The following is a 26765-nucleotide window of genomic DNA, read 5'->3' on the forward strand; positions in this document are numbered from 1 at the left end:
TATGACTTTATCGATCTAAACGCCATGTTTGTGTATTTTACAGTTCAAATATGTAGTCAAGTCGCAAAAAATAGGATAGAGCCCACAGAAACAAAATCGGCATTCATCGGTTTTGACCGGTTGCCAAATCCTGTACGGAACATTTCTAATTTCTGCACTTATCCTTCCAAAAAAACACCCAACAGTTAAAATCACTGTAACATCAGTTGTCAAGACAACCCCGACACAACAAGGTTCAAACACGTTATCAGGCCTCGGCAGCTTCACGAAGGGCTCTAGGCCTTACGGGGTCAACCGTGTAGCTTCCAGGTCAGCCGAGGTCTCCCACTTGGCCGTTTTGGCGGCACGACGACGCGAGAAGATATGGGGGAGGTGGCTGCCTTATTTGGAAATCTTAGGCATATGCAAGAGGTCCGGTGTCTAGATGGGAAGCTGGATTCACGTGTTAGCCAATGTTCCTGTTCCTCTGATATGTGGAGAAGATGTTCCCCCGATGCCCTCGTCATCGACAACGGTGGCAAACCGACCAGTAGTGTTCATCATCATCGTTATCATGTAGTTCAGATGGTGTTTCTTGAGCCTTTTTACAGAGCTATGCAAACTAAGTGCATGTTTATTTACAGAAATAACTGAGTTTTGAATACACAGCCCGCCAGCTTCCGCTTCAGTGTTATTCAAGGAAACCCTCCTTAAAAACACTTACAGTAAATACGACAATAATGTTACTTGGGAAAGCCTCGCCGAGTCTCAAGACTCGTACACGGGAAGGTCTCGCATTGTAATTTTTAGCCAATTAAATTCACGAGTATATTGGCATGTGGGAGGATAGCAGGGTACCCAGGAGAAAGTCCAAAGCGTGCGAGAGGGTAACGCTCAAAAACCCGCACACAGTCCAAGCCCAGGGAAACCTGCTTTTCCCATGCAGTCTCCCATATAAGTGCTCGCGAACCTGGCTGCCGCCTGCTTAGCTTCTGCGATCCGATAATATTGGCCGACTTGGCGTGGTTTGGTCATAGATATGATAACTATAGCAAATAGGGATCTAACGATGTGCCAAGATGGCAATGTTTATGATTCCCCGTGTGAAGGTGTTTATATTTTAGTGTTTGTTCAGATCGATTCACTTCATTGCTGCACTTTGTTTGCTTTGCCATTTTGGGTGACCGAGGGAATGCTTGCAAATGAGACTCGTTATGGTCTCTTGAGTTCTCACCTGGTTAAACGAAATACACCTCCGATTAGCACGGCTGAGTAAGTAACGTGCGAAAGGAGTTCAACGTACATACATACACCTGTCACAAATCGATACTTTTTTTGCAATTGTGGCAAATGCTGCACCTATAGTGGCCGCAGAGTTTACTTGGACCAATCACCTACATCACAACACACAAGATGCAAACAATGACCATCTGCACAATTCAATACCTTTATTGTGGCATTAAAGAATAATGCTCTATTTAAATATTTACGAATCATCATTGCATGTTGATTTTTTTTATTCAATTGAATCGCGATCCTGAATCGTGACAATTCATCGCACTGCCAATGGGAGGAAGATGGGCAGGAGTGGGGGGGTTAATGCAGCACTGTAGTTACGAGATTGACAAAACGGGCAGTGGCACCACGTGTACACAGGAGGCAGATACACGTTGGTCTTGCCTCACATGCCACTTCACACCACTTCCTCAAATTCCGCTAGGCTGCCCAGTCCACTCTCCGTCCACAATTGTGCCATTTATGGCGCGCACACACACACACACTGTGTTCTTATGTTTTGTTTAACCACTCCGGTTGCCACCCGCACCCTTCCCCTGCTTCCCAGGCCAGTCCTCCCAATGCAACGTGCAAGTGCCCGTGGGATCGGTCTCTCCGCACACACTTACAGCGAGCGGCTTGTGGAAAAAGCAAAGGGCTCGCGGCGATGATGGTCATGTGCATCAACAACATTGCGATGAGCGCCGGGCAATTCCCAAACAACAGGACGGAAGGTTCACAGGAGGTTCTCACGTGACCGACGATTCAATGCCTGGCCGCACAAATCCTGAACTCCTCCACCGATCCCGCAGGGCGTGAAGCGTGCCACTCCACCTCTAACCCATTTTTTTATTTATTGGCACCAGAGCCGATTCGCTCCCTGCCAGGTTTCTGGCCGATTTCATATCGTACAGGTTTATTGAAGCGCAGCAGGGCAACAGTTCCTCGCCATTTCGGGAAATATTATGTGCCGACGAGCAAACTTCGCTATATTTGCCCAGCTTACCCCAGGCCGATTACAAGGCCCAGGCTCACGCGCGTCACGCTGAACAGACGTGCTACTGTAATGGGCGGCTGGACGCGCACTGAGGGGCCGAATGGAAAAAAAACACAAGCGCCCCGTTATTTACGCATGATATTACGGAGAACGCCTGCTGCCAAAACTTGCCGCGATTGTTTATCTAGCGTCAGCGCGTGTGCGCCGAGCCGCATGGAGCGAGGCCAGGAAGCCCGAGTTTTATACCAAATAAAGCAATGGGCGGCTCAGTGGGGGCCGGCTTCGTCCCAGCCGCTCAACTCAAATTCCAAACATTTGCGCTCGCTTCTTTTTTTGGGAGGCGTTTTTTTTTTCTGTTCGTTCCTGTCCCTCGACGCCCATTTAACATTGTAATCATGGGACCTCCTTTGCCAGTACCAAAGAATGATAATAGGTTTTTTCCCCTTTTTTTGGCAACAAAACAGCTGTGTTAAGATGTTAAAACGCCAAACTGAAACCTTTCACAAGGAATTATGTCTGCATTAACCACAATGCTTGTGGTCAGAATGCAAACAAAAAAGATACTCTGATAATATATGCATTGTCCTTGAATCTAATTGGTCCACACCAGAGACAGCTTTCTAATGAGCCTCGTCTCAAACGGTGTTAGACCAGAGGACGCCAAAAGGCGTACAGCCCAAAGACAATGCACTATCAGAGTAATGAGAGATCGAGGTAAGCATCTACATTATGGGACCTCCTTTGCCAGTACCAAAGTATGATAATAGGTTTTTCCCCCTTTTTTTGTAACAGAACAGTTGTGTTAAGATGTTAAAACACCAAACTGAAACCTTCCACAGGGAATCATGTCTGCATTAACCACAATGCTTGTGGTCAGAATGCAAATAAAAAATACTGATAATATCTGGAATGTCCTTGAAACTGATTGGTCCACACCGGAGACAGCTTTCTTTTGAGCCTCGTCTTAAACAGTGTTAGACCAGAGGACGCCAAAAGGCGTACAGCCCAAAGACAATGCACTATCAGAGTAATGAGAGCTCGAGGTAAGCATCTACATTATGGGACCTCCTTTGCCAGTACCAAAGTATGATAATAGGTTTTTCCCCCTTTTTTTGTAACAGAACAGTTGTGTTAAGATGTTAAAACACCAAACTGAAACCTTCCACAAGGAATCATGTCTGCATTAACCACAATGCTTGTGGTCAGAATGCAAATAAAAAATACTGATAATATCTGGAATGTCCTTGAAACTGATTGGTCCACACCGGAGACAGCTTTCTTTTGAGCCTCGTCTTAAACAGTGTTAGACCAGAGGACGCCAAAAGGCGTACAGCCCAAAGACAAAGCACTATCAGAGTAATGAGAGCTCGGGGTGAGCATCTACATTATGGGACCTCCTTTGCCAGTACCAAAGTATGATGATAGGTTTTTTTCCCCTTTTTTTGTAACAAAACAGGTGTTAAGATGTTAAAACACCAAACTGAAACCTTTCATAAGGAATCATGTCTGCATTAACCACAATGCTTGTGGTCCGAATGCAAACAAAAAACACTCTGATAATATCTGGAATGTCCTTGAAACTGATTGGTCCACACCAGAGACAGCTTTCTTTTGAGCCTCGTCTCAAATGGTGCTAGACCAGAGAACGCCATTTTTAATGCGGACGACCCGCGGCCACGGTTTCAGACCACGGTGCGTCGCATACGAAATGGCAACGTTCTGCAATGAACGCGCTCCGATAGGAGGAGCAAAGACAAACACACAAAACTACACACCAAAAAAGGAATTTCGGTTTTTTGAATCGGTTAAAAACATTTCAAAACAAAAGCCTTTGGACACTGTTTTAGGAAACTGTGTTGACTTTCGGTTCGCATCGTATAGTCTTGTGATTCAGATGCTCACCACGGAGACACCGAGGAAAGCATTTGACGGGCCAATTCATGTTGCTGTGCCTTACGGCCCAAGAGGTGTTAACATCAGACCACACCACCGGTGTAAAGCCTCAGCACATCACAAGCATAAACTATCACCACTGTAAACTATGAGAGCCCATGTCCATTGTAAACTATCACAGCACACCATGAGTGTAATTTATCATAGCGATACTTCCACTGTAAACTGTAATAATATACCACCAGTGTCAACTATAAGAGCACACCACTGCTGTGAAGCCGGAAGGAAAAGATTATGAGTTTCAGAACTTTGAACGTCACCTTCCACCGTATGTGTGCGTTTTCTCCGGTTCCTCTGGTTTCCTCCCACAAGCCAATCACTCATTTACGAAAAGGAAAAAACATGCCAATGCGGGACCATCCTGAAAAAGCTATTCTGCGAGGTTGGCTTTAATACGATTATAAAACTTGTAAGACTCGATCACCAATGTACCAAAGTCTTGGTCTGACGTTTGCCAGCTGCTTAATTACTGATGACGATCTTCCACGAGCGCTTGACCATCACGACACGCTTAAAGTGGGCTCGACTTCAGCCAAACTTGCTGCGAGGAATTAATCTGCACGGATGATAAATTAGTTACGTAATGCAAAAATAAAAGTCAATTACGCGGCAAAACCTTCCCACAGCGCGTATCACAGCCTCGGGCACACATATTTGTGCGGGTTACCATGATCTCGGAGCATCCTCGGACTCTTCTGCGTCGCTCCACGAAAAAGGAATTAAACCCGGACGGCACAATAAATGCATGGCAAGAAACGGTGTACATTCCATGATTTCTCATTCTCACACCTGAACTACAGCATATGGATTGTATGCAGAACTCGTGGGTTGTATTATGGTTACCTACTAACTTTAGATGTGCCTTATCAGACGACCGCAAACATTTAGTAAGTAGCGGGGTAGAATTTTTTCTTGCATGGGAGACCAGTGGGTGGCAAAATTCACAAAGTGAGAGAAAAAAAATTAAGGGATTGCTACTCGGACAATTTCCGCGATTGTGCTGTATACCTCTTTCATGTGTTTACGGGTTGTACGGTGTGTTGTTTGGCACAATATCCCACTGTATCACTCCACATGCTGGGACCTAGTTCAAAATGTTTTACTCTCAAGCGCAGGGAGCTTCCTCGGGAAATAAGTTCCGAGCATGTGGAGAGAAACGAAGGACGTCGTGCTGAACGACGCGTGGCACAACTCCGAAGAGCGAACGGACTGCGTTGGCCAGTGCGGCACCAGCAAACAGACTTCGCCGAGCGGGCGATGATTTGTCATGAGAGGGCGAGTGATGGTGGTTTGCATTGACCGCACTCGCTTTTGTATTTATTCTAAAGAAACCCCAAAGTGGCTTTCCGCACACGGGCCGTGAGAATGACTATACAGCGCAAGCCATGCACTGTAGCACAAGAACAAGTGTCGCAAGATTTCGTGAGCTTTATTACTTACATCCTTTTACTCACAAACAGCCTCAGGTTCCCAGCACGTGCTGGAGAGGGCACAGAGCTGTCATTGGTCCGTACCAGGAATCCTGGAGGGCTTCGGCCATCGCTGCCCTGCCTCCAGGCTTGTGCTTTAAGCACTGACTTTGAGAAATAATGCTTCATTTGCCTGACTTCTGAGAATCCAAGGAATGAACCAGGGGAGAGCCCAGCTCAGAAAGGCAGCATCATTGGTCTTCATATTCAGCACTCCACCCCCGACTCCCGCCCCCCCACCCCTTTAACTCCCTCTAGTGAATAGGGGACAGTCTTCCATCCAGGTACTGTACCAACCAGACTCAACTCTGCTTGGCTTCCGAGCTCCGTGTGCAATCGTGAGATTCTACTCATGATGCACTGGTGTATACTCTGCCACAGCAGAAGCCGCTCCAGTCGCTCGTAAACTGTAATTGATTGCATACATAATTGGGCAATTTTAAAGCAATGCGTGAATAATTCCCATCATGTATTCACGAACTCATTTGTTTATGAACTGACAGCCTAAGTGGAGGGCGACTCCATAAAACCCACTCGGCGGCAAGGATTTTTCTCCTCGTTTAAAATTGGAGGAATTGTTACGCCGCGGATGCCTAAACGAGAGCCTGTGAATCAAGATGAGACGGCGGTAGAGCGGACGGGTACAAAAACACGCAGTAAATATCGATTTAAAGCTTTCGTGACTGCAGGGATTCATCTTCTTGGTTCTTTCGGTAAAGTCACGTAGAAGGGAAATAATAAAATAATAAAATAATTATCACGACGTTTCGGCCACAACGCAAGCAGCCGTCCTCAGGTGAAGAACAGGTCTGTCGGAAACACAGCTGCTTGCGTTGTGGCCGAAACGCCGTGAGAATTATTTTATTATGTTTTATTTTTATTATTTCCCTTCTACGTGACTTTACCGAAAGAACCAAGAAGACGCAGTAAATAATAATGCTTGCTCATGACTCGCGTAAGCAAGCAAGTGTTGTTGCACATCTTTTGCACCTCCAATTAGCACGGGTGGCTACAGTACGGTGCGAAAGAAGTTCTACATATATACATAGAGCCAGAGCAAGCAGCACGCCCCGTTGTCTCCCAAGATAGCGCGATTGTCCTTTTATTCAGTAAAAATAACTATTATTGTGATGTATTTAATTCAGAATCAGATTATTAATTTATCCTGGAGAAATTTTTAAGCTCTTTTTCACAGATGTCCAGTAGGGGCAGGTCAGAAAGTTACAAAGACAAACAACACAAAAAACAATAGGAGTGCAAAGTATGGGAAAGGTAAACAAACCACGAACATTACTTTCTCTAAACTATCACTGACCACTTGGTGAAGTATGGTCAAACAAGCCCCATGGCCGGACACAATGGTGTGGTGAATGAAGCCGTTATCTATCAGTGAATTTATAACAGTCTGCAATTCGTTTCATACGTCTGAATCTCTCTCTCATTCTATTGGGAGGGGAAGCGGTGATGCAGTGATGAACGCAATCGGCGCTGACGCCAGTTACCCGAGCTAAATTCCAAGCCAGGGCTGACATCAGTGGTGAGTGAAATCCGAACCAGTCCTGAAAACACCCATTCACCAACTTGCACTCACCAGGGTGGTGAATTGTGGTTAAACAAACCCTGTGGCCAACACACCAAGGAGTGGCCTTAATCCAGCAGTCAAGTGACAAGGGGGCAAAACATCTGATTCACAAAGGGAATAATCCAGATTTAGATTTTTTAAATTTAGCCATACTTTAGTTAACGGGCCAACACGCTTCAACAATACCCTGTTGTATATCAGCTGACAGTCTTTTTACATGCATCAAATGACGAGGTCTGTAACATCAGCGTCACAGCTTGGGCTGACAACACTCTACACAAAGTTACAGGACACAAGCAGGTTTCAGTGCTACCTCCCACTGCAGCGTAGTAAATGTTGAACGCAGTTCTGAGATACTCGCTTCTGCGGGACGTCAATTCACAACAAGGCCTGCACTACTCTGATGTCACACTTGGGATAATATTTTTGGAGATTATAACATTTTGCCAAAGTGGCGAGATGTTAACTCTCTCGCCGAGTATGCAGGAGGTCGTGGGTTCGATCAAGATCCTAATGCCTGTATATTTGGAGTTTGCATCTTCTCCCCATGATCACGTACATTTTTCTCACGGGTCCTCCAGTTTTTCCCTCCACAATTAGAAACGTGCGTTTAGGGTATTTGGCTGCTATAAATGTCTACATAAGACACTTGCTTGAGCTATCATTGTGGCCAGGTCGCTTCTAAAACGATCTGTACAGCTCAGTCGGCCTGACCTGGTAAAATAAAAATAGTTTATAGTTAAAAAAGAGTTTAATAGACACGGAATCTATATCAAATTGATGAGTCGATGCATCGTTACATACACGCCCACTCTCCAGGAACTCAGACCGCACGACCCCTGGTTGAAGCAACACAGGAGTGGCGAAGTCCCCTGCCACTGGCGATAGGCCTTATCTGGAGGGTAAGTGGTTAAATGTGACAGGGTGTGGAGGAGTGGGTGCCGAGAGGCCGGCATTGTCAACGTGTGGCAGGGATCGTACCAGCCGAGAGAAAACACTTATCGGTGGCATGCAGTGGTGGCAGTGGTGGTGGCTGATGGTGGTGCAACCACACTCCGTGGCGGTGTGATTGACCACACCCCACCCCTCACACAGCAGCAAGAGCACGTGTGACTTGACAAAGATTAGGATAACTTAATATCATTCAGAATTGATAGCAATACTGTATAATGTGTGTATAATTTGTCATTTATTGAGCATAATTGACCATACATCGCCCTGATGCCATGGCTTTCCCCTACTGCCCGTGAGCCATAGTGACCCTTTGCTGCCCCTGGTGAACCACAGCTACCGCTGTAAAAAGCTACCATTGCCCTTTGCAGCCCCGTGTGATAAACAGTGGCCCTCTGCTGCCCCTATGAACCATGGCTGCTACAACTACGGTTTAATTCCCTGGGAGCCAGAGGACCGCCAAACTCCAAACACTGTTTCCTGTTTGCTTTGACAGCAGCCGCAGCAGCAGCGTCCATTCAAGGGCTGTGCAAACTGCAGAGGCCGATTGTAGGCTGTGACAGAGTGACGGGGTTCACCAACGCCTGCTGTGAGTGAAGACAGACTACTTGTTTAATGCCAGGCCAAGAATCGTGCTGAGAGAAGTTGCGTAGTAGTGTTGTTGGAATCCATTCTGGTTGTGCAATTAATTAACTGGAGCCCCCCCCTCATTAGTATGTCACCCCTCTTTGTATCCTGGCACTTGGGTCCCTGTGGCCTGTGGGCTACGGTGAAGTTGCACCGCCCGCACCTCAATCGCTGTGCCACTGTTCGAGACGCGTCGACCTTGCAGTGAACGCGCAATGTTTCTCCCAACTCCTCTTCCCCGAAGAGGCATGAACCTCACTGTAAGCACCCTCCCCCCCATCACTCCCCTCTGCATGGGGCATGAACCTTACTGTACGTTTTTTATGGTCGGTCGGATTTAATATTAGAACAAAAAATTGGATTTGTGTCTCTATTAAACATTTATTGTGTGTAATGCGGGTTTAGCGAATAATTACCACGATGTCTGCTGCAAGTATAATCTGTCTGCAAAGGCGCAGGGGAATATTCAAGAATGTTATCGGTGCATTAGCTTTTATCTCAATGCTAGATCACTGCGAGGCATGCGTGGACACTCACAAGAAGTAAATGGACGCACGCAGAGAGGTACGCACACACAACCCACATGTGCTTATGGGTCAGAGCTCCCAGTGACTCACACAGAACATTGCCATTTATAATTAAACGGCCTGGGAGATGTTTACCAAATATCACGCGTAAACATACATCAAAAATACCCTTCGTGGGAATTGGCCTAACATGCCAAAAAAAACATTTTTAATGAAGACTCGGAGAGACTTTCCAGGCTGCATTTTTCAAATAGTTAAAATTTGATCGTGCGTTTCAGAATCGTGACTCCAAGCTCATGTTTTAATCCATCTTCCATTTCACAAGTAGGAGTCGAACATCGGCTTGCGGCTTTGACATCAGGGTGACGATGGCCCTGACATTTCGTGGGACGAGATAGGTCATCATCAAGCGCCACAAAAGCAAGGGTAATGCTGTTTGCGTATTAACGCGATGTTCCAGCGCTCGGATGCTCTCTCCAGACCGTCTCTTCTGATCGTCACGGAAGCCAACCTGCCCCATGCCACTCCTTTGTTCCACTAGTGAGCAGGGCCAAACAACGTACGTGCGATGAGAATATGAAACTGAGCAACTACATTATGTAAAAAAAATATTTGCTCATCTGTGAGTCAGTCTGTCGGTCACAGCACATATATGAGGAAGGTGCACTGTATAGTCAAATAAGGGCTCATTGGACCATGTCAGAGAATATTTATGAATACTGGTGAAATCCGATGAGCTATGAAGCTCTTTTTCACAGATGTCCTGTAGTAAACCACTGTAGAGAAAAATAGCAAAACTTCAACAACTCTCTCCTGAAGCCATTTCGCGTCTATCAGACCTTGATATTGGAATTTAGCTCCTGAAAATATTGCCATTTGCAAGAACAGCATATAATCGGGCTCATTCAGATTGAAAGGAAGTGGAGACCAAAGGAAATGATGAACTATGTACAACCTCTGACCCTTTGACCCTAGGTCTAAAAAATACCATGACCAAATGTTTTCACAATGACAATACTTATAAACTCTTTCCCTTCCTCTATTTTGTTTTTCAGCAACACCGCAGAGGACAAACGGAGTCGTTGGGAATGCTGCTTGGCAATGTACGGTTCCTGAAGAAGCTCTCGGTAAGTGGGGCGAAACGTCGTGCCGAAGAGCACTGCGGCATGACCCGAAAACCACGTTGAGAGGACAGCTCCACAGAACAACCACGGAAACCTACAAGGTTGTACTGAACGCGGAATTTTCACGAGCATTTTTCGGTGTAACAATATTTTTCTCAACTGTATTTTGTGAAATAAATTGCTGTTGGTTTTTTGTTGTTGCAAATGTTTGCCAGAATGTTTTCAGGCATCCCAAGGATGCAGTCTTATGACAAAGAAGCACCAGGAAAAGCATTGGGTTGCCCTTCTCTGTAACAAATATTGCGACAGCTTGCGATGGATTATTAAAGAAGTCCCTATTACATTATGCAGCAAATCGACAGCCGCAAAGACACTAGAGAGAGAGAGAGAGAGTCAAGGTACAGCAGCAAATCGCTGGCGTGTAAATAGGAATAAACGAACTTCAGCGTTATAAACAAAAAGTGCATGCTTAATAATGCATCTATTAATCATTTACTTTGATTCTTAAGCACAAGATACATACACCAAATAATGCGCATAATGATCACAGTTTTGAGATTCGTTCATGTCATGAATCAGCAACTAAAATGAAAGGAGGAATTTTTTTTCGAATTCGGTAAAAACAAAACTCTATTTCAAGAGTCACAATGCACGTGAATACAAAACAGTCCTTCATAAATAATGGCACTGAGCAGTCCTTAAAAAGCCGCATGCGACTATGGAGCCGCATGTTAACGACACCTGTTTTATGTTGTATGTGTAACAAAGCCACTGGAGGTGCTACCATTCACATACATGTAAATAAATATATATAGCGTGGTTCTAGAATCTTGATTCTCAACCCTGAATAATACATCACCGAAACGCAGAAATTGCAGGTACATTTTTTCACCCCCTACCAAAAAAACGAGTCTAAAACGAACAGGGCATACGATGGCTAACAATATACGCGACTCTGGGCACTGAAGCATTTCAAATGGAATCTTTCTGATGCAAGTATTATAGTCCCATTCCATCGCGCGGCAGTTGCGCAGTGGCACCTGCAGTTTCTCCGCCGTATTCTCCGACCCTAAATCGGCAATACCCCCACGCCTCCTTGGCCACAATAAACCCATCAATTCGTTTTCTTGGCCGGAGAGGCCCGTTTTGTTGCGTCCCATGAGTGAGTGAGTGAGCGAGCGGGCGGACAAGCGGGTTAGTGCGTCTTCAGTCCAGGCTCCCCAGGGCATGTGAAACAGGACATACTTGTTTTCCACCGTTAGGAATTCATTCCAGCGCGGAGGCTGCGGGACGCACATGTCCCGGGTGTGCCTGGAGCAAAGCCTCGTACCCATTTATGGCATCGGGAGGTCGAAAAAAATGAAGCCTTTAATTTTCACTGTGCGCGCCACACCGCATGCTCCGCTGTGTGCCGGGCCAAATGAAGATAACGTCTAAAAAATGAACGTGGTGTTTTTAAAATAAAAATACATTTTCGGAATCTTTCAAGGCTATGTGCGTATTTTACTCGTATTTATCTTCAGCCTAACTTTGCAGCCTTCTTCATTACATTCTTCAGTATTTTCCTATAATTCATATCATTTGGTGGTTATCATGAGTATGTCATCAGAACATCTGAGACGGTTGATACTTTCTCCACTTATATGTATGCGTTTATTTCTCCTACGCAATTTATTAAAAATAGTTTATGTCGCTTTGAATAACTTTGGAAAAGGGCGTCTCTACCCGTACGACTACCATAACTGGCCCTCCAACCAAATCAGTGTATACTACCTACAATGAGCTATGAGATAAGAAACGTGGACATTGACAATGGGCAAAAAAGCATGGAGAGGTCCATGGTTCTACCTACAGTGACAGACCAAATAACCCGTATAGCGTCCACTCAGGTGCAGTAGTGACACATTGATATATCACAACACTACAAGGGATATTGACAACTTGGGGAGGCCTTCATCCAGCAGTCGATAGATCAAGGCTGATGATAATAATTGTGATTACTTATTTATCCAGCAAAGCCACACAGTCGTACGACTCTTTTTGTGGAGGGTCCTGTAATGGGTTTTTATTTTAAGATGTTTTCTGTCAGTGGTTATACAAGTTGGAGGAAACCAGCGCAATCGTAGAAAGCTCACACATGCAAGGGGGTAACACCCACACAGATTCATCTTCTTCGTTTTTTCGGTAAAGTCACGTAGAAGGGAAGTAATAAAATAATAAAATAACACATAATAAAATAACACGTAATAAAATAATTCTCACGACGTTTCGGCTACAACGCAAGCAGCCGTCTTCAGGTGAAGAATGAGACACTGCCAAGCTAGGAGCTTATATATAAGCTGAGTTGGAGGTGGAAGAAGAGCGCCTTAACAAGATGTAAACAAATGCCGATTAGCCCACTTGCTGTACTGCCTTCTCCTGGCGCGCCAGGGTATGACACCTCCTCAACACCCATGGGTAAAGAGCTTCACAACATTTTGGTGATCCATCAACCCTCAGCCCCACGGTGCTGGATTACAGGCCAGGTGCATAGCCACCACCGCTCTGCTAATGATTATTTCGTACATGTTCCATTTGAAACTTGATACAGTGTATGTATAAATATAACATAAGTTTAAGAATCTATTTATAAAACAATTGTTTAAAGTAAAAACTGTAAGTATAAACATGTACACTTGTCAAACCCAGTTTGCTGACCCCCTCAGGAAACTTGTACGTGTCTTTTTTTAAGTTGGAAGTAAATAATCTGCTTCGGAACCACTACTTACATTTCCGTGAACCATAGTCATAACAGCTGCAGACATTCCACAAAGCCGAGCAACACTCTTATACGAGCTCTGCTACAATACTAGCAAAGAATAGCCGGTCTGGCCCTGCGATAAATGTACACAGCCTTGGCAAACTGCTTCACTTTGCCGATTCTTGAGGAATCTTTCAATATGGCACCCTAATAATAAGGCCACTCACACACTGTTACCACACTTGTCCAGGTGGATATGTCCAGCAGTGGATAGAAGGGGGTGGGGAGGCGTTTACAACCCAGCTGTTTTGTTTAAGGAGAGCATCTCTAAAAAAAACACCGTCCACAAGCGAAATTTGGCAAGAGTGGGCGAAAAAAAGGCGACGTTCGACAAGCAAGCGGAGGAGTAATCTCCTAATGTAATTCTTGAGTACAAATGTTTGTGCAAACGTCACGGGCAGTGGCTGATGTTTTTCAAGCAGAGATGCAGACGCAAGGATTTTCATCGGGAACTCCCGCCGCCCCCTCCTCCTCCTCGACTGATTTCGGTAGCAGAGCTGCAATAGTGCTGCTACGGATATTCATATAATTTCATTAACTGTGACTGTGGCAGTCTTCAATGAGTATATCCATCGCTGAATAATTTAACAATGGCTCCCCTCTTCTCCTTTGAAACAGGGGCTTTCCAGAGGGTCCCCGTGTACTGCTTTGTTAGATTAGGTACTTAAAATTTGCATGATCTATTTTGAAAATTATTATTGTTATTCTGCTTGTTTACCCGGGAAAGCCTAAATTAGTCTCTAGAATTTTTTTCAGGATGTTCCTGCATTGTTTTCGCAGCAGGGGCCGATGTTGTAATCGCAATTGTGTATATTTGCAGGTAAACCTTTAGCCATCCATTGGATGTTTGACCAATACCAAATACATTGTATGTTTATTTAATATTGGAGTAAAGTGGAGAACATAGGTGAAAACCCAGAAACAAATGCAAAAAAGGGGGAGAACATACAAACTCCCAACGGTAAGGTAGTAACCGAATAGGGAGTTAAACCCAGGCCCTTCTTTGCTGTGAGGCTTAGTGCTACTACTGGCACTACCCTGCAATGAGACAGGACGGCATGTCCAGTTACCCAGTAGTATGCTTAATGTAAATATGTAAAGCGATTAAATTCTCACAAGTCAGGGCAATTTAAGAAAATATTCTCTTCTGTCTCATTTGTACTGTCTCGTGTGTACTATCAGTCTGGTATGTTCCGTCTCATTCGTGTCGTTAACCTAAAGATACATTTTCATGTCATTTGCAATTCTTCCGGCGATCCGCCATCATGGCACCACAAGACCGTCACGGCACCGAAGTCTTGGCACATTGGGCCTATCGGAAACCTCGCCCCACACGAGTGAAAAAAAGGATGCCCACGGAAAAGTGAAAAAGGTCAACGCCCAGCGCATGCCTAGCAACGTGACCCATCGTCGGAAGGGCACGTCTACGCGAGGAAACAGCGCTGCGGCCAACGATCGCGTTTCTGAAAAAATAAACTAACAAGTTTTCCACCCAACACCATGCATTTATTTAAAACATTAGTTGATTATTTTGTACCATTCCATGGTGGTGATACATAACGCAGTAACGTCGAGAAAATGTAATTACGTCAACCTGAGCTGATTACCGCTGATACATGCGGAACGGATTTGGCAGGGCTACCGAAATCTCATTGGGTCCTCATGTTTTTCCGAAGCTGAAAAATGTCCTGTTCAGCCAATGATCTAAACAACAACAATGACAAAAAGGCAATAAACGGAAAATAATTTGGCACAGAAAATGTATCCCCAGGCTAAAAACTCAAAAATGAAACTGGCAGGACTTTCTAAATTGAGAGGATAATATAAGTTGAGGATCTTGTTTCATCCTGCCATAATGAAAATGAATGTATTTAAAACAGATTGCACCGACTCAATTGAAGCTCCACAGTTTACAAATGCAGCAGCAGCAGCAGCTTTAAAATTTCCCACATTCGATATGGCCAAGCTAGCTTAATATGAATCGCACTAATAAATTATTACTTGCTTAATTAACTCGAATTAACTCGATATGCATATGCCAAGCAAGAAACACCTGCAAAACCACAATTTATTCATATTGCTCCCCCACTATGAAAGCTAACATGACCCCTGCAGTTTAACAGGCTAAACATTACTGTGGCTTCCACTGACCTCCACTTATCCCCACATCGAACAACCACCAGGCACTACCTTTAACGGACATGAAAGTGCGTTGGCGTAAAGGCGATCCAATTTCACGCCGAGCAAAGTGTGTGGGAATGGCTTCGACCCCACAATCATCAAAAATTTTCCCAGTTGGGCAGCACTGCGGCAGGTCACTGGCCTTCACATTCGGAATTTTGGGAGTTTCAGTTCTAGTCGGGGAATTGACTTCGCCCATCATGCCTCGGGGGCAGATAAATGAGAATTAGTACCGCGAGCTATGGGAAAGTCAGCAGTTGTCTTTTTGGCGAGACTGGCGTCTGACACAGGAATGTGGCAAACGCACCCATCTCACCAGTGAGCACAAATTAGTCGTAAAATTCTTGATCGTTGAAAAGATTTTGTTTAATCTAAACAACCATCATATAACAAGCACTGTCTGCTCCTGCCACCGCACCCAAACTTAGAAAAAAGTCTACTCCACTGTAGCCGTAATGTAAACTCATGCCAACTTAACCATCAACGTATAGTAAATTAGACACTATTGCAAAGTAGAAATGCTACAAGAACTAAAATAAAAACCTTCAACTCGAACTTCTGGAACACAACGTACCGTTTCCTCCTGTTTTTGAAAGGGGCACAGGGCGAGACAACCTTGGGAGCACGGTGCAGTTTAGTGACAATCTTCGGCAGGAACATTGCACAGAACACAACTGTAAGAAAAAAAATCGGAACGGCTGCTTACAATTCGCGTTTGTACGCCCACATGGTCGGGGGCGTTAAGTGGTAACATGCTTAGCAGAACAGCGGCTGATGGGCTCAGCAGACCCAACCACAGTTCAGCAGCCCCGCTGAAAAAATAATATATATAAAATACTATTACCTCCGCAACAATACACTGTATACGAGGCATTTTTGCTTTTGAAGGTTGGTGGGTGTATGCATGGTGCAGATGGGAGACGTTATCGGCAACCATCAGACGATACTTCCAAATCGCCCTGAATGTGTCAGATCTTGAAAGATAAGCAGGGATGAGCCTGGTTCGGACTTGGGATGGGAGACTGCTTGGAAATGCCAGATGTTGTATGCTGTGGGCGATAATGTGGCGAGGATTCAGCAGTACAGTAATCAATTGAATCTATCTGTGCAGAGTTTAGAGTGCCATCCCCCTACATATGCATGGGTTTTCTCTGGGTACTCCGGTTTTCTCCAAGATGCCAAGGACATGTATTCATTTAATCGGCCCAAATATCCCAACTAAGTATCCACGTGAAAAGGATTCTTAAGACTGGGTGAGGCTTTCGTGTATAAAAAAAGACAATATATTATGATTACTGATACTAGCGTTGCGTTGCGAGCATATTGTAAACCACTGGTATCTGCGCTCCATCACAGGAGGAATGGAAAAAGCAAACGAACTCTCTCCCGAAGCCCTCTCGTCTCGGCTAACACTCCTCGACATTGGTATTTAGCTCCTGAACATATTTCCACATGCAAGAATTCAATTGATACTATACCCCCTCCTGACAACACAAGCGCCGAGCCAGACTCGCCAACTGAGGAACACTTCCCTGGAAATGTTCTCAAAAAGTGGGAAGATTCCGAAAGTAGGTCCTGGATAACGACGAGGGCCAGGCACCACCCACCCACTGCCACATCTCTCACCACACCGAGGGTAATTGCTATTTTCTATGTCAACAATTAATAAAGGGAACCCAGAAGTGGCAGCAAACAGAGTTTGCACACAACCAACACACAACCCAATTTTTTGGTCTGGGGGTGTGGGTGGGGGAGGGGAGGGTCAAACGCACCTCCCACCCACGACCCCACCCGTAAATGCCAACGCCAGAGTGGACAAACGACAATGATAAAAGTGGAAAAAAGTGGATTTTTTTTTGGAAAATAAAGTGAAACACCAGTTGCACAAAGAGGCAATGCTACGGTTAGTAGGCCTAGGGTCCATGGGAGGACTAGTGCTGAGGACCTGCTTGCCAGTTTGTTATGGTTAGGTATAGGGTTAAAGTCTGGCGAGCATTGTTTGATTGGGTTATAGGTTGTGCTCATGTCTAGTTGACGAGTTTGTCACCGTTATGGTTTGGCTAGTGTCTGGTTCACTGCTTTGTCACTGTTATGGGTATTGCTATTGTCTGGCTGGTTAGCTAATTTAGGTTGTAGACATGGCTAGCGTCTGGTTGGCTATAGATGGAACAAGACAGAACAGGGAACGATACAAGCAGACTGTTAAAACGAGACAATCAAAATTACCGATAGTTCATTTGAATCGCGACTCTGATTCGTAGCACACTATCGAATCGCTGAGAATCTTTACATGCCTACCGAGAACCATTCCACAGGCCGACATCCAGAAGCCTCATCCCACAAACAAACTCATCGGACACAGTCTCATACCTGCAGCATTGCCACCTATGGCAGGAGGAAAACAAAAGAAACAATTTCCCCTTGCTTTCTTTTATCAGGACCAGCTGCACAGGTTTAAACACAAACAGAATACAATCATTATTTATTAATGTTCTTTTTACGTTTAATCTACTCACTCCAGTAACTCCCAGAATTGTAATTCAGCACTATTTAAAGGCAGCCTATTATCCCAAGCAGTAGGCATGCTGTGCATTCAAGAGGGTGCCTTAATTAAGTTTCCTAACACAGCTACGTGGCCACCTGATCTAGCGTTAAGGGCAACCGAGCCGGCAAGCGAACGGGGGGCAGTCCTGCCAAGGTCCATCACGCAAAACAGCGTGGCTCGGTCCGCTGAGAAATTGGATGCCCCGGGGCAACTCTATAACAAGGGAACCCTCGGAGTAATTTAGCGCTCGATATCCACAACCGAAAATCGGGTCACGCAGAGGCCTTCTCTAAAAGGGCACAGTGCTGAGTCAACAGGATCGCAAATCTTCCGGGCAACCCAGTACTGAAGCAGCATGCAGATCGCTGCTCGCAGTACACACCGAGTGGGGAGACCTCTGTCCTGTACGTGGGCAAGTCACTTGAATCCACCATCTGTGTTGAAAAAATATAACAAATGCATTTATTAATACTGTCTAACAGTTGGAGTTTGCACCACGAGAAACAATGTCACTGCAGGTGCATGTGCAGTTTCGCCTCTGATCAGATCACCCTGCAGGTGCCCAATCTCGAAAGATCTCAGAAGTTCAGCCGAGCTGAGCCTGGCTAGTCCTTGGTTGGGAGACTGCCTGGGGACACCAGATATTGTAGACTTGGGTTGCAAGGTGGTAGTACAGCAAAGGTGCCCTGAGTGCTATCTCCTCGCACGTGTGGGTTTTCGCCAGGTACTGTCCTCAAGTTTCTTCCCACATGAAGCCATACTCATTAATGGGATCGACCAGACATCCCAATTCAGAAACCTCCTGATAAGAGTCTCTATAAAGCATTCCTGGATAAAGGGAATTATTATGAGTGTATTACTGTACGGTCCCGCCAGCAGTATACATGGGTAACACCACAATTAATTAATCGGCTGGTCATGAGTGGTGGCATAAACTATGGGGAACTCCCACCTCTTTTACCCACCTCTTCTAAGACATCTGGCCAGCGTGGAAGGGGAGCCTAAATACCATCTTGGAGGCCCTTCCACCAGCAGTGGGATGAGCAGGCACTTGCAACGCTGAACCTTACTGCATTACAGGCAGTGCTGTAACTTTTAGAAATCTTAGTATTATTAACAGCCAAGCCTCAAGAATAACAGAGAACAGCATTGAACCCTGTGTGTAGAAACAATCAGCAACTAGAAACGAGTACACAGTTTATTCAATACGTACATATGTAATGCATTTGGAAATGCAGTGGACGGGGAGAATACCTGGCGAACGGGGAGAAAGTATGGGCTTGACGTTCACATATAACAGGGACAGGCGGAGAACAGACACTGCGGACTTGCGTACCACCGCACCCACAGAAACCCAGCCACTCCGTCTTCCAAGGGAGGGCTTGTCACCCGACAGAGCAAGAACTGACAAGTACTGCTTCAGGCAATTTAACAAAAAATAATTACCACAAAAACACCGTGCCTCATACTGCATGGCATGTGAAAGCAAGAAATCGCTGTTCTTTTGCCATGTTCATAAAAATGCCACTCGCTTGCAGCTGACAGGTAAGAATCTTGCATGGCATCATCACGAGTCCGGGGAACTGTTAAATAGCGGGATTTTCTTTTTTTAGCGTCACAAGGTAAACTTAACGGGCTCTGCACGCAAGTTCAAAAGGGGGCCTATTTGCTCCGTTTTTAGACGAAAATGTCACTCTGTTATAACAAATGGAGTACTGTTGCCATACAAAATGAAGGGCGTGTGGTCTTTTGCCCCAAGTGGGGCGAAAAAGGACTTTTGTTGGCAAAGGAATTGGACCAGATGGGGTTTGAAAGAAACTTCTTTGCAAGGAAAACATTCTTACAAGCAAACCATTGAAACTATTAAAATAACATAATTATAACACCTTCAGACAAGTGGCAAGGTTACTCCTGCATTTCATGAAGGTGCGTAGGAAGAGGAGTGGCCTCCATTAGGATTTTTTTTAATGTCAGTCTTTATCGCTCAACACGGGACAATCTCACTCAATTTACCAATGTTCCCCATTCAAACATGAATCACTTAACAGTGTAGCCGTACAGCTCTTGATAAATAAATGCAGAACAGTGCTCTGTAGGGTTGTAGGAAAGTACTTAGACTGCACTTTCATAATTGCATGGCTTGCACATATTTTCTACTTCCTAACAGACCTCAAAAGCATGCACAAGTGGCTGGCATATGTTCCACAACAGTATGCCCGCCGCATGCAAACATAACTCACCTCTACCCTGCTAAAAATCAATGGAAATAAACATGTGCTCAATAAAAAAGAGACATTAAATACTTACAGCGGGATTGTAAAATTTGATCGGAATCACAATCTCCAAACAGCCTTCCTTGCTCAATGCGGTGCTTAATAATAATTTACGGAAGTTTGTCAATCCATCACTGGATGGAGGGCCGCGCATGGTCGTGTCGGCTACTTTATCATGCTGGCCAGTGTGGGGTTGGTGACAAGAGAGGGCCAGCGCCCGTTCAAATATCACTCGCCACTCAGGCGGCCCGCTTCGTACAGCGCATTGCACCACTGTGGCTGCCCATTGCTCTTCCATACCGTACCTGTGGAACATTAACGGTGTTGGCTTTCCGCAAAGTTACGAATCACGCGATTCTCACGTACATTCAATTTTTGGCGAGGGCAGTCACTCCCACCCGCCTCTCCTCTGTGACACCACCAATCGTATGTTGTGTCAGGGGGAGGAAAGGGATACTCAACAGTGGAGTTGTGAGCAGCAGCGGGGCCCCCCAAACTCCACCCCCCCCCACACACCCCCAAGGCATCAGCTGTGAAAGCAAGGCCATTAGGCCATCGGGCGCCGGCGCATTAGATGGTGTTCGAGCTGATAATCACATCAAACGTATCAATATGCATTACCGCAAATGGGCACGGATAGGCTTAGGGATTCCCTTTAAATATGACTTTGTGGTTAAATCAGTTTTACTTAGTCTAGTCTGTCATAATTTATTGTCAACGTGTGCACACAAGTGTATACATTGACCGATTTTGCACGTTTTACACTGCATATACGGTCATATCACCGTATGTATCCGTTACCCGATTACGCCTTGGCACAGATTGACGGTTTGCCGAGATATATTATCCATATATAGTTAAAAAAACATTTGTACTGAAAGAATGGCTATGTTTATACAGTATATATATAACGATGGCTATGGTCCCCCATGTAACCTTATACACTGTAGGAGTAAATGCCATAAGTGGGCACCTATTAAGGACATGACAGCAAACGAGGGGGGTTGTGCAGCCAGCATTATGCCCAACCACCTCTGCTCTCCCCAATGTTGATTATGAACACATCTCGTGAGGTACAGGACACATTTAAGAAGTATTCGACCCAAAGAGGACGAGGTACAGGTTGATATAAATTGTCACTGATGATGTCCATCACGGACAGGAGACGTCCCCAGCAAACTGGTAACAGAGTTCCGTGTAAATGCAATGCACCAGCGCTCATCACAGAATGGTGTAAATACGTATTGCAATGCATAAAGTATGAATTATAAACCAGTGTATGGTGCTGCATCTAATGTTCCCTGTGATTTTTTTCTATGCCTTAGAAAGTGCCTGTCACGGTCTGCTTTCGGAGGGGTCCTGGCTTTGGGAAATGTTGTCACTCTCCCCTTCAGGAGTGTTTTCCACGCGATAGACGTACCCAGCGGAATCCCACCGGGCACACGCCGGGATAACGCTCAAAGGTCCGCACCGATAGGTTCTTGAACCCACTTGTTGTACTACCATTTCCTGGCCATTTCGTCTGCAGCCCAAGGCAGTATTGTGAATTTAACAATCTGCGTGATCCAGCAATCCTTACCTCCACAAAGGTACAGAGATTCCAGGAGTAATGGAATGCACAATTATCATGCCTGACTTTAAGGGCCATCTGTGACCAGTTGTACTGTATACGACGCCTTCGGCGAAAAATCATCCCTGAGTTTGCATTCGTTCAGATACAAAACTAATGGAAACATAAGAATATAATGGAAACATTTCAATTGAGTTGCATTTAATGCAACCTTCCCTGATGTTAGTTCGCAAGGGCTTGTCCACTCCACTTCAAAGTGCTTGTATATCTAGTGGCATGATCATGCACACACAGCAGCAGCAGTAGCATCACATTATTATTTAATGAATTTAACACAAAACAAGGCACTCTTGGACAAAGTTGCCATACTATAAAATATGCAGTATACACAAGGCACAAAATATATAACACCGTAAGCATTTTCTCATGTGTATCTGTGTGCATGAGTCTATATCCACGTGATCATACAATTAGGTATGACCGTTAGTTACAAAGGTAAGACTGTGAGCAAATGTATACTTGTTCATGGAGATGTGTATGTATACAATATACCGTATAGGAGTACAATGCATGTGTTTTAGATATACGAGTAGAGCATGTGTATATCTACAAGTATAAAGTATAAGTGTTGTACGAGTGCCTGCAAGTATATTCAGATGCTAAGAGTTACGTGCATAGAGATGAGCCTGTGTAACAAGTATGTGTGTTTTAAACAGGTCCTGGGCCTCCCCTTGGTTGACTCAGCCTCAACTGAGTATCTGGTGCGGTAGGGCAGTAAACATCGCCACTGGGGAGACAAAGGCGGTCGGACAAGGTGCTAGCCACCAAATCCCTCGTGTGCCACTGTGCCGGCCTTCATAGGTGCTCGCTAACAGCACTTGCCCCAACAGTGTGTTGAGGCTATACGGGGGGAATCTTTGTCTTTGTAGAACTATAAGGGTTACTGTGCATGTGAGTGTGTAAGTTTATATTGGTATGTAAGTATGTTTGTTATTTCCACTGAGCCTGCAGGGTTCGATTGTACACTAGTCCTTGGGGAGACTTAAACGGTTGAAATAAGCATCTTGTAAAATAAAATAAAAATTCACTTGGAGAATAATTGAAATTACTGTCGAGAAGAACGGCAATTTCCAAACTAACCTAAACAAGTTGCGTACGTTCACGATTAAATGATATTGTCTTTGACATTCATTTGTGGTATTCACTATTGGTTTACCAACATTGCTGTTGCATTACAAGCATTTCACTGGTGCTGCTGATGTAATTTATTCTTGAGCAGGAAGCATTTAAAAATATACTAACTGGAACCAATAATTGCCATTGCAACATCCCGTTGTCAATCCACTGCTGAATGACAGCCTCCCCCATGCTCATGTTGGTCACGGGGAGTTTGTGTGACCATACTTCACCACGCCGGTCAATCCACTGCTGAATGACAGCCTCCCCCATGCTCATGTTGGTCACAGGGAGTTTGTGTGACCATACTTCACCACGCCGGTCAATCCACTGCTGAATGAAAGCCTCCCCCATGCTCATGTTGGTCACGGGGAGTTTGTGTGACCATACTTCACCATGCCGGTCAATGCGGATTAATGCAGTAATACTAGTGATTAATTACAGTAAAAATGTTGTCATGCCTATAAGTATAATTAAGTCAGAGGCTGCCTTGTGCCCGTCCATGACTACACAGCTACTTAGACCTTAGCCTAATGCGTCGTGCATTAACTAGCACCGGTTAGTGAATGATTGGGCCATCATCATACACAGCAAGAATGACACAAATTATCCAGCGTAACAATCTTTAAAATATCACCATACTTGTCAGAGAGGGACACGTTGGATGCAAAGACACACATTCCTGTTGAATGTAATGTTTGTAAACAGGAAATAATTTCCTCTAAGATTCCTGAGCCAGCCACAGAAATGTGAACACAACTTTGCTAACCTCTCTTGCGGCGGAGCAGCAACGCTGCAGTTTACATCAACATATCCGGCACACTGCTTCCCACACAGGCACACGTCAATCCACTACCGAATGACGGCCGTGGGGGATATTTGACCATACTTCCCCACGCTGGTCCGTGCCGGTTGACGAAGCTGGTCGAAGTGCTGGACGACAATCGATTCTGCTGCACTGCCCTCTACCGGCCACAACGCCTACTGCAGCCGTCTGTGCCACGGTGGTCACCCATGCAAGGCACTATCCAGGCTCGGCCCTGCTTAGCTTGAGAGATGGGAGGGAGGGGGGGCTCCACAAGCACGCAGCACGTCTCCACGATGTGGTCACGTTAACTAGAAGCACGCCATGTCAGCCTGACACAACACATGCTAGGTGCATTGCGTGTGTGTGTGAGGGGTGTAAAAGAGTAATGATTATCGCTCTGGTAATGTGTGGCTGGGGAGGAGCGGTGGGGCAGTGGTTAGCGCACCGTGCACTCTTCAAACTGCGCCTGGTCACGGCTAAGATCAGTGGCGAGCGCCATCTGAATCTGGTCCTATTGCAACCCTACCCCTCTCGCTGCCACGGCCAGCGTGGGTGAAGTATGGTCAAAACCCCTCACTGCAGTGTGACACGGCGTTCAATAGCCCCTTCATCCAGCAGTGGATTGACAAAACGTCTTCTCGGTAGACTCTTAAAGACGATTAAAAACTTGGCTCAGCTGTGATGCAACTCATGACTAACTACCTTACATCAAGTGCGCACTGCAGCAGGGCAAGGCATCGTGTGCTTTAGTGCAGGCACCTCCACGTGTTCGTGGTGGTGGTGGTTGTTGTTGTTGGTGGTGGCGGCGATGATGATAGTGCAAAAACACGACTCTTCGACAAGCGCGTTACATTATCGCACTCTGGGAGTGTATAAAGTTGTCGTTTTTGTGCAAACCGACCGCAGGAGGCCCCACCCAAAGTCATCGCTGGATGCAACAACATCACCACCACCTCCACCACCACCACTACCTCCACCACCTCCACCACTACCACCTCCACCACCAACAACACCACCACCACCACCAACACCACCACCACCAACATCACCACCACCTCCACCACCACCACTACCTCCACCACCACCACCTCCACCACCACCAACAACACCACCACCACCAACACCACCACCACCACCAACATCACCACCACCACCAACATCACCACCACCAACACCACCACCTCCACCACCTCCACCTCCACCACCACCACCTCCACAACCACCACCAACACCACCACCACCACCTCCACAACCACCACCAGCACCACCACCTCCTCCACCACCACCACCAGCACCACCACCACCAACACCACCACCTCCACAACCACCACCAGCACCACCAGCACCACCTCCACCACCATCACCACCACCATCACCAGCACCTCCACCACCGGCACCACCACCACCAGCACTTCCACCATCTCCACCATCACCACCTCCAGCACCACCACCAGCACCACCACATCCACCACCTCCACCACGAGCAGCGAACATTACGTGCAGATGTAACGGGCAATGAGTAGGACACATTCACACCCCCCGCCCTCTGCACTCACCGAGAAAGTTTTGAACACGAAATCCGGGGGGCGATCGGGAGGCTGGTCGAGGGCGAGTTGTTGTTGTTGGTGTCCACCTCCACCAGCTCCCTCCTCCTCCTCGTCGTCGTCGTCCTCGTGGGTCGAGCCAAACTCTGATCTCGGCCGTGTCTTGCCTCCCCTCGGGGTTGACGGCCGGCGATGGTTTGCAAAGCCGCGCCCTTTCCTCTCCTTCGGTCGGGCTTGGGTCCCAACACCACCACCCACCACCACCACCACCCACCACAACTACTACCTCCCCACCACTATCACCAACACCTCCACACACCGTGACCTACTCCTCCTCCAACAGCACTACGACCACCACGGCAGATAACCACCTCCACCACACCTCCACCACACCTACTCACCACCAACTACCTCCCGCAACACCAATACCTCCACCACCAAACAACCACTGTCTACCAGCACCACCAGCAGCAACAACAGCAACAACTACCAAACCCCGAGCTTGGCACAGGCGTGGTGGACAACAGTGGTGGTGGTGGTGGTGCGACAATTCGTCTGCTCCGTCTCGACTGCCACCAACCCTGTGTGCCCTGGGACTCAGCGGATCTCTCCTCCTCCTCCTCCCTTCGCTGTGCCCGCGCCTCTGCGGAGGAGGAGGAGGCGGGCGGGCGGAAGCGGATGATGACGCGACGGGGTTACGTGTGGCCGGGGGGAAGGGGGGATGGTGGTGATGGTGGTGGTGGTGATGGAGGGGAGAGAGAGGAGAGAGTGCGGGTGGGTGGGGGGGTCCCACCAACTCAGGATTTGGCTGGGGGACGTTCTTTAGTGAGCGCCACCCGTCCCCGTGTTCACGATGCAATTGCGGCTCTTGAAATGTTGTGGGCGGTGGAAGGGGGTTTATTTTATTTTTTGACCGAATTCGAAAATATGGCTCATGTTATTTTGGAAGTGCAGTTTACCATTGGAAGTCCAGTTTACCATGGAAGTTCAGTTTACCATGGAAGTCCGGTTTACCATGGAAGTCCAAGTCCAGTTTACCATGGAAGTCCAGTTTACCATGGAAGTCCAGTTTACCATGGAAGTCCAGTTTACCATGGAAGTGCAGTTTACCATGGAAGTCCAAGTCCAGTTTACCATGGAAGTCCAGTTTACCATGGAAGTGCAGTTTACCATGGAAGTGCAGTTTACCATGGAAGTCCAGTTTACCATGGAAGTCCAAGTCCAGTTTACCATGGAAGTCCAATTTACCATGGAAGTCCAGTTTACCATGGAAGTTCAGTTTACCATGGAAGTCCGGTTTACCATGGAAGTCCAATTTACCATGGAGTCCAGTTTACCATGGAAGTCCGGTTTACCATGGAAGTCCAATTCCAGTTTACCATGG

General features: G+C 46.2%; 1 protein-coding gene across 1 annotated transcript in view; it reads right to left on the reverse strand.

Moving 5' to 3' along the window:
* The window catches only part of TLN2 (talin 2), a 77074-nt gene extending 51037 nt beyond the window's left edge, over positions 1 to 26037 (reverse strand). Inside the window, exon 1 of the mRNA XM_061553488.1 lies at positions 25394 to 26037. The gene's annotated coding sequence lies outside the window, so the exon portion shown is untranslated. The remainder of the gene's footprint in view (positions 1 to 25393) is intronic.
* Positions 26038 to 26765: the final 728 nt, after the last annotated feature.

Source organism: Lethenteron reissneri, chromosome 18, assembly GCF_015708825.2.
Source record: "Lethenteron reissneri isolate LAM-NWPU_2019-01 chromosome 18, ASM1570882v1, whole genome shotgun sequence".
NCBI classification, from domain to species: domain Eukaryota; kingdom Metazoa; phylum Chordata; class Hyperoartia; order Petromyzontiformes; family Petromyzontidae; genus Lethenteron; species Lethenteron reissneri.